Source organism: Globicephala melas, chromosome 14, assembly GCF_963455315.2.
Source record: "Globicephala melas chromosome 14, mGloMel1.2, whole genome shotgun sequence".
In the NCBI taxonomy this organism is placed as follows: domain Eukaryota; kingdom Metazoa; phylum Chordata; class Mammalia; order Artiodactyla; family Delphinidae; genus Globicephala; species Globicephala melas.
The window spans coordinates 80,747,104-80,757,099 of record NC_083327.1 but is presented as its reverse complement, the minus strand read 5'-3'; positions in this window follow the sequence as shown (position 1 = coordinate 80,757,099).

The window sequence follows — 9,996 nt, the reverse complement described above, 5'->3', positions numbered from 1 at the left end:
TTGAAAGTATGTATATTGTAGGATAATACAAATATTTTCTTTTTTTTTTTTTTTTTTTTTGCGGTACGCGGGCCTCTCACTGTTGTGGCCTCTCACGTTGCGGAGCAGAGCACAGGCTCCGGACGCGCAGGCTCAGCGGCCATGGCTCACGGGCCCAGCCGCTCCGCGGCATGTAGGATCTTCCCGGACCGGGGCACGAACCCGTGTCCCCTGCATCGGCAGTCGGCCTCTCAACCACTGAGCCACCAGGGAAGCCCTATTTTCATTTTTAATGTACAAGACTTTAAGTGTAAGAGAAAATGAGGTACAAATATAAGATCAAGGAAGTTCAGAAAAAACCTGTACTACATTTAAATTGGATATATCAATTTGAGCATATGATTTAAAAAGTATATTTACTGCTTCTGTGCACCGAAAGGTCCTAGAAGCACTAGGATGATGACCAATTGTCCCAGTTTCCCCGGGACTGAAGGGATTTCCCCAGATGCTGCACTTTGTGTTAAAACTGAAAGTGTCCCAGGCAAACAGGATGGTTGGTCGCCTTACAGTAACAATAAGCACATTTGCCATGCCTTGGATTCTAAATTCCATTTCCACTAAATAGAACCAGAGCTCCTTGGAGAATTGGCTGATTCCTGTTCTTGAGCAGGAAACGTGCAAGATGAATCAGACATTTTGTTGTGCCTGAATGTAAAGGTAGTGCTTAGGTTAATAAAGATAGGTGAACAGGACTTAGGAGAATAGGCAAAACTAATCTATAGGGATAGAAGTCAAATCTGGGCTTGGCTAGGAGTGGAAAACAGCAGGAATCGGTTGGAAAGGAACACGGGGGAACTTTTTGGGTTGACAAAAATATTGTAAATCATGATTAGAATGGTGGTTACCCAGTATATACATTCGTCAGTATTCATCAAACCGTACCACTAATGAGTGCGTTTAATGTAAATTATACCTCAGATTTGTTATACCTCATATAACTTTTACCCTCGTGTATGTAAATGAACCTCAGTAACGCGTGAAGACCAACACAATGAGAAAAGCAAAGGCTATTTCTTCAGAGCTTGCTATAGGAAGAGAGTCAACCATGATCACTTGCATTTTGGCAGAGACTCAAAGGCAAGCAGAGGAGTGGGAAGGCTTCACAGTGGAAAAAATAAGGGCTTCAGCTGTGCCCTGTTGGAGGCTGTTGGCACAGAGGAGCTGGAGGTGGCTAACAAAAAGCAAGGCATTCTATGCGGTTGGATAGGGCTGCATATTCGGCTTTCTCTCGTTGATTCCAAGTTGGAAGTGGGGACAAAAATTAGAGAAGCAGTCAGATTTTAATCAAGTCCTGGCCGTTTTGAGCTGATTGTTATACTCATTGTTTATCTTCCTGGATTGTTACTTGTGATAGCAATCTGACTTCCTCCAAGTGTGACTTACAGCAGGCTGGCTTCCGGGGCTCCTTATAGCAGCTGAGGGGATTGGTTTCCTGGGCACGCTGCTGCAGGTTGTGGGTCAGAATTCTTGTTCCTTTTGTGGTCTGGCCATGTCCTTTTGTATATTCAGTCTTCAGAAGTAAATTTTTATTTATTTATTTATTTTGGCCATGCCCCGTGGCATGTGGGATCTTAGCTCCCCAACCAGGGATCGAACCCTCGCCCCCTGCAGTGGAAGCGTGGAGCCTTCACCACTGGACCCCCAGGGAAGTCCCCAGAAGTAAATTTTTAAAAGACACAGGAACCAGCTTGAAGGGTCTCCCACAGGCCAAACTTAAGGCAAATTTTAGCATCAAAAAGCAAATGACTACAATTGACTATAGATACTGAATAGTTAAAAATCTGTGACTCTCCAGTTACACTTGATGAGAGACGAAGGGGGACTGTTTTTCCATCACTGGAAATGGCTATCACACCAGCTTCTTACTCTGAAAATTAGTTATTAAAAGGAAAAATATCGTTTGCTCTGCCTTCCTTAAAAAAGGAAAACTGTGGTTCACTCTGGGTGGTTGAGGAAAAACTCTTCTTTACAATAGGGTGCTAGCGGGCTTCCCTGGTGGCGCAGTGGTTGAGAGTCCGCCTGCCGATGCAGGGGACGCGGGTTCGTGCCCTGGTCCGGGAAGATCCCACATGCCGCGGAGCGGCTGAGCCTGCGCGTTCGCGTCCGGAACCTGTGCTCCGCAACGGGAGAGGCCGCAACAGTGAGAGGCCCGCGTAACACAAAAACAAACGAACAAAAAACCAATAGGGTGCCAGCAAGTAAATATAGAATAAATGATATAATTAGAAGGTAATTATTATGCAAGTCCTAAAGAAAGAATTGATTCAGGCAAGGATTATTAATGGACTTTAAAACCTTTATGTGGGACTTCCCTGGGGGCACCCTGGTTAAGAATCCGCCTGTCAGTGCAGGGGACACGGGTTCCAGCCCTGGTCCGGGAAGATCCCACATGCCTCGGGGCAGCTAAGCCCATGCACCACAACTACTGAGCCTGCGCTCTAGAGTCCGTGAGCCACAACTACTGAGCCTGCGTGCCACAGCTACTGAGCCCGCGTTCTAGAGCCCGTGCTCCACAACAGGAGAAGCCACCACAATGGGAAGCCCGCGCACCGCAACGAAGAGTAGCCCCTGCTCGCCGCAACTAGAGGAAGCCCGTGCGCAGCAACAAAGACCCAACACAGCCAAAAATAAAAATAAATAAGAAATAAATTTACTAAAAAAGAAAAAGCTAATGGTGTTTAGTCTTCTTTGTCTTTGCAGACCACAAAGAACTCCACAGGTACTCTAAAAAATTATATATGATTAGATTTCTATCATAATTTTTACTAGTACTATTTTTTATATATTTAAAAAATTTTTATGTGTTTATTTATTATTTAATCAATTTATTTATTTTTGGCTGCGTTGGGTCTTCGTTGCTGTGTGTGGGCTTTCTCTAGTTGTGGCGAGCGGGGGTTACTTCGATACAGTGCACAGGCTTCTCATTGCCGTGGCTTTTGCTGTGGAGCACGGGCTCTTGGTGTGCGGGCATCAGTAGTTGCAGCACGTGGGCTCAGTAGTTGTGGTGCACGGGCTTAGTTGTACCGTGGCACGTGGGACCAGGGATTGAACCCGTGTCCCCCTGCATTGGCAGGTGGATTCTTAACCACTGTGCCACCAGGGAAGTCCCACTAGTACTATTTTTAAAATGCTGTTTCATTGTACCTATCTCTTTGACTATAAGGCTGAACACTTTTCCAGGCTTTGCTTCCTTGTATTGTTTTGAATCAATATATTTGTCATATGGGCTTCCCTGATGGCGCAGTGGTTGAGAATCCGCCTGCCAATGCAGAGGACACGGGTTCGTGCCCCGGTTCCGGAAGATCCCAGATGCCGCGGAGCGGCTGCGCCCGTGGGCCATGGCCTCTGAGCCTGCGCGTCCGGAGCCTGTGCTCCGCAACGGGAGAGGCCACAACAGTGAGAGGCCCGCGTACCGCAAAAAAAAAAAAAAATTGTCATATACCCAAGAGATATTCACTAGATACCTGCCATTATTGTATTAAGTACAGTCTTCAAAGAGATTTTATCTCCCAAATAGTAGCTATATATTTGGATTTCAATCATTCTGAATCCTTGGTGGTAGCACGGAGCAGAGATACTAGAGGTGTAGGGAACTCAGACTCACCTGTTCTTGGAAACAGGCTTGTCCAATTACTAGGAAGTCCTTTCACTAGGAAAAATAAAGGTGACCCTTGGAGATGACTTCCGTGTCTTGATCTCCATTCCTTGTAAATAACAGCGCTTTCTGAAGAGGAATCAGTGTGCCAGCATTGACTAAGCAACACCATCCCCCTTCCAACCTCCACCAGGGTACCATGGCACAACTGCTGGGAGCCTCGTGCTTCTTGCCCTTGGTCCCCTCATTGTGTTTGAGTCATCAGCCCGTGAGATGAGTTATGGATGCCATGAGCCAGTGTTTCTTAGTAGGAATGCTATTGGTATTTTTAGTAAGACAGATCTTTTTGTGTGTGTAAAAGTATACTGTGCATCTTAGGACATTTAACATCCCTAGACTAACTCACTAAATGCCAGTAGCCCCTTTCTTTTTGTGTGACAACCAAAAGTGCCCCCTCTATATATCCAGTACCTCTGGAGGGGCAGGATGCCCCTGCTGAGAACCCTAGTCAATTGTGGGCATTGTGGTCTTTACCAAATAGTGGCGTCCGGTCTTCTCGCAGGCAGAATTGACCAGTTGACTGGTTCTGGCCAGGACCAGCGGATATCTCCTGGGGCTTCTGAGAAAGAGTTTCCTCCATGACAAGAGACATGCGCATGAGGAGAAAGTGCTTTTTCCCCTCCCTTCTTGTCTCTTAACTGGCTGGGAGGGGCTGTGATCCTTGCATCTGTAGAAACCATCTTATGACCATGACCATACCAGGTGGGAAAACAGAAGCCAGCCAGCTAAGAATGCAGAGTAGAGGGTGGAAAGTCCCTGGGTCCTAGATGACATTGGTAAGCTTCCAAACTAACCCAGGGACTGCCAGCTGTTGGGCTTTTTATGAAGTAAAATAGAAATGTTCTTATATTTGAAACCACTGTCCATAGGATTCCTGTTACCCATTGCCAAACACATCGTGACTTACACAGAGAAAAAGCATATTTACATGATAAACAATTTAAAGAAAATGGAAAATTACCAACAAAGCTAGGTTTTTCTAAGGAATATATATATGTATAAAATAAAGGAATTTACCTGCAGAGAGTTAACTGTTCAAAGTCTTAAGATATGAATTGTGTTTCCTTTACTGAACCCACGCATCAAAATAATTGTCCTTCCTGCAGCATTTTGCTTTATTGTTGCTTTGACATTACTTTATGACTACAGCCCTCATTGTTCAGCAGTGCGATAAAGCAGACATTTCAATTCCATCATTCACTTCCAGAAAATCAGACTTTACAAGACACAGACTTAGGTACATTAAAAATATAAGGAGCTTGGAGAACCTTATATTCAGAACTTTTCAAAATACTATTCTGCTTGCTCTGATGCTCACAAACTGTGTTTAACCTATGGGAGCAACAGGTAAATTCTGTTGGGTCGAACACTCAGTGAAACCTCTTCTAATTTTTAAAAAGGAAAGCTGTATGTTCCCCACAAATTAAAGACCTACTAGCTCAGGAGACGGTCCATCTGGAAACCATATGTCCGATTCCCCAAGACAAACTGCAGATCTGTGCTTCTGCCAGAGAAGTGCACTGGACTCTGGGCAGTTGTTCTAATACTGACCGTGCTGACCACCTGCTACAGGTGTCTGTTAGGAACAATTGCAGACTTATTTTCATTGCTCTTTCCTGCCTTTATTAACCTCCTAACTATTTTCCTCTGTCCCACTCATCTGTGTCTGGTGGTGCCAGCCAAGTCCAGGCCTTCATCTTTTCTCCTAGTTGGTTCCCTGCCGCCCATCAAAACCATCTTGCACACAGGAAGCAAACCCTTTTCTAATGTAACTGAGCAAGGGCTCACGTGGCCGCAGTGCAGAAAGCCCAACTCATAGTGGGTGTTTGCAGCAAAGTAAGGGCTTATTTGCAGGGTATCAGGCAAGAGAGTGGGAGACAAGCCTCAGGTCCACTCTGTCTTGGACTTTGAGTTAGGGATGTTTTAAAGGGGAAGAACAAAGAAACTGGGATTAATCATCGTTTTGTGACATTTCTGACGAGACGTGATGGGGCGCATTCAGGGTGGTATGGCCGTGGATTTGTGACATTTCCTAATCGTGGTTTTAGGAGCCAGGATGTCTGCGGTTTACCATTCCCTGGCCAGGTGGTCCGTGGCTCCGGGGTCTGTGAGCTCAACTTGCCCCAGAGAAACAACCCGAGTTTGTACGTTAATGATAAGATCTACTACAACTTTAGTACGTTAACAACGTTATCGATACAGCAATCTCAGGCATCTGACTCTGGTTGGTTAGTGTTCAGTTAGCACAGGATGGAGATTGGAGGAGACAAGAAAGGAATTGAGGTCAGAGGAGACAAGCAAGGCAATAAAGTTTGGGATAGAGAGATTAATCATGAACTCAGCAGGGGAACTCAGTTTTAGGGAGACTCGGTTTCACTAATACAATTCCGGGAGAGTTCCACCTCTGGAGAAACGGAGTAGACAGACTTTTCCATGTTACTCTGTCTAAGCACAACTTAAGCTGGAAAAACCAACAGGTGCTGACAAAACATGCTGCCCCAACAAAAGCCTGCCGCCTGTAACCAAAGGACCAGGGAAGGGGCAGCCCAGCAAGACAGCCTTTAGACAGCAACCACTGTCTCCATCATTTACTCCTGCAAAGGCTCTTGATCTAAACCCCAGTGAGCCTGGATGTGATTAATTGGAGAAGACACCAGGGCTGGATTGCCCCACAACCTTGGCACTGGAATCAGAGTCATTTGGTACAACTTTTCAACAAATTGCAAAAGAGAAAGTGCTTTATAGTACTCTGGGAAAGAGCACCACCTAGTGATGAACCAAAAGCAAAAAAATGTAAACGTAAATACTGTGCTTCCAAGCCCTCGGTCAAAGCCAAGTCAATGTGGGTTGTTAAATCACTACCCGATCCCAACCTGGGGAGGCAGGCGGGGGTGTGCAGTCAGGAGAAGGGACTGATGAAGCCCAGATGGAATGTGCTAGAATGTTGCAGTTCAAAGCTGGGCTCATCCCTCTTGGGATGGGAAAAGTCTGTATGAGATGTGTCACCCAGTGTGGGGCTCAGAGAAATCCAAGGTGTGGCTGGGTTTCTGGAGAGGAAAAAAAATACGGGGGAAGGTATAGGCAGAAAGAGAGGTGGGAAACTATGGCCAACATTTTGCTGGATGTTTCCATACGTTGTTTCATTAGTCCTCACAACCAGACATCTAGAGGAGTAAAGGCTTGTATTTGTCCCGTTTGACAGATGGGACAGCTGAGGCACAGAGATTCAATAACAGCACAGATAAGGAGGGGTAATCAACTCGGATGAAGTTAAGCTGATTTCAGAGTCCACTCAAATGTACACAACAGGCTTCCCTTAGGGACATATGCAAAAATAGAAACCTTTGGCAAAATAATGGTCCAACTACGGCGAAGCGTGTGACCTAGAATATGTTTAATTTCATCAGACTGATACTTAGATAAAATGTCCTGTATTTGGGACATCCTTATTTTCTGCCCGCAGACCCTTGAACTGCAATAAGTCTCCCTCTCAGCAGAAGAAACCTTAGATACAGAGGAAGGGGATTTTGGTTTTGGTCCTGGGAAATAAATGCTGAATATAGCCAAGCAATCCAATAAGTTTGAGTAGTGCTTCTGCCCCAGACAGAGGAATAGCCAAACGGTAATGACGGCAGGTTTGGAGGCAAGGTAAGAGGGGCTGCAGTGTCCCCAGAGTCTTTCCTAATAAGGAAAACCAGGCTGTCCAAGGCCACATGCAGAAGGCATGGAAAAGTTAGATGTGTCTTGGCAAACAAGTGTTTTCAGAGGCCCATTCTGGGAGCAGGGCTCAGCAGTGATGTAGGACTGAGGGGGAGCCATGTGGTGGTACCTGCTAGTTACATTCCCAGTAAGACCACAGGCAGAAGCCCCGATGCAGAGAAAGGGACCAAGCTGCTAGAAGAAGGGACAGGTGAGGGCCAGGAAGTGTTTGCAGGCCTCAGACATTGGAAAAAGGGAATGAGTAATACATACAGGATCAACGCGAGCAGACACATGTGCTTGTTGTGGGAAGGAATCTTACTAGAAGGCATTAAAATGAGGTAAGTATTTAATAAGTTTTTAAAGGATAAACCACGGTATGGCGTTGACCAAGGCATTTTTCTAAGCTCCACTACGTACTTGACTTCAGCCTTGGCCTTTGAAAAACTGGAGTCAAGTGCTATCTTCACTGTCATTTGGGCCATCCCTGACCTCGTGCTGGAGAAGTGATTGTGTAACAGGTAAGGTTACCACCATATTCAACTGGAGTAATGACGTCAGCCATATAATCAAGGCGTGTTGTTCAGATTAATTTGAAACTCTAGAGAGTTCCTAGATATAGCATGGGGTGACAATCTTCCTATGTTCTGTGTTCACTGAAATTCTATCAGTTAGTTGTATAAATGCATATTCATTATACAAGAACTTTAAAGGAGCTAAATACATCTCCCTTATTAAATATCATTATTTAAATTCTTATAAACATTTATTGACTCAAAAGAATACAACAGTCTTCTTAAAGTTACCTACTTAATATTGTTATAACTTTCAACCTATCTTCAAATGTATTTAACCTTTTAAAAGTTCTTAATAATTATCTTTGTACATAAGATGCATGATTAAAATTAACTTTCACAATCACCATTAAATATTATGGTATTTAACCCTTGCAGTAATAAGTACACACTTATACTTCAATTGACAATGACAGTTGTCATGAGGTATAGCAATGACCTCATCAGTAATCTAGCAGCTGACATGCTGAGAAATTATTATAATGTGAAGTATTTAACATTACTTTAAATTTAAATTTGAACAACTGCTGAATGTTTTAATAAGAGAATAGTTTAATTTATTTTGAATAAAACTTCAGATTTATTCTTGAATTTCAAAGGTTCCTTCTGTGATGGCGCTGTTTGTTGTTGACCAAGCATTGATCATAACAATTGGCTATTAGGCATTCAACTACAGTGTGCATTGATTGCATTTCTAAAGTCTTTAGAAAGTGACTAATAGAATTATCATCATATTTCTTGGTATCCTGTGAATATTCATCGACATCTTAACACTTATTACAATTACCAGTTATAGAATCCTTAATATATGTATTTGTGTGTGTGACAGACACCTGTTAAATACCCACCAAGCCCATTTCCTCCTCTTCCTTGGCACGGAGGTCAGCTACATGGTCCTGCTTCTCTTACAGTCAGATGCGGTGCGTGGCTGAGCAGAGAATGGTGTGTGGGCAGAGGGGATGTATAGCACTTCCAGGCTGGGCCCATTACCACCTTTCTCATTCTCTTTGCCATCTGCCCGCCGGTGGAGCGGAAGGCAGGAGCATGCATGCTGGCCTGTGTGATGTAAGCCCTGGAGAAGTGGGAGTCTGTCTGTAACAGCTAGTGCTACTCTTACTAAAAGTCTTCTAAAGAAATTTCAAGAAATGTTTGAAAATAACTCAGGAAGCCATTAAATGTCTAGAAGCATCTAAGTTATAACTTTGCACACTCCTTTATAAATTCAAAGGTCACGTCTGGGCTGATTGGGGATGGGTACTCTTAGGCAAGATGCTGGCATGAGCAAAGTTCCTCCTCTAAAATTGCACCAAAATGACTCATGGGACAGACTTATGGGGAAAAAACCTCCAGATTAGTGCTGGAAATCTGGAGGCCACTCAAAGGCCAGAAATATGGGAGGATTTCTGGTAGATGTAGCATTGATGTGTTACCATCACATTGAGTAACAGTGACTCATAGTATGTGGTCATGAAGTGACTTTCTTTTTGTCCCCAACTGTGTCATTATATTGGCCTGGTGGACTTGTTTTTTTCCTTGCCCCTGGACCAAAATGCTGGCCCCATGACCATTTAAAAAAAAATTCTTAGGTAATAAAAAGTCATAAAATCACTTGAAGTCAGAACATAGGCACTATTGTAAATGTCCAGTCCTGTGTCATAAAACTCTGATTTAAAGTTGGGACTTTGCCTCCTTCAGCACAAGCCTGTAGGAAGCCAGCAGCCCGCAGTGAAAGAAAGGTGGGAAGCCGGTGGGTGTTAGGTTTCCCTCCTTGTTCTTGCGTTTCTCCTTTTCTAGCAAGCGCATTGTGGCTTCAGACTTCTCCAGGGATCGAGCTGCGGGAATGTGGAGGTTCTGGTACTGTTCGTGGTGGTGGAGTGGGGGGATTCGTGGGGGGGGGGGGTGTCTGACCTGACCACCACTGTCTTGCCTGGCCATTGTTTAAAGTGGACTCTTTATCTCCTGGTTTTGGAGACCATCCTGATGCTGAGGATTTCTCACTTGGAGTTCAGTCTGAAAACCGAGGGACTG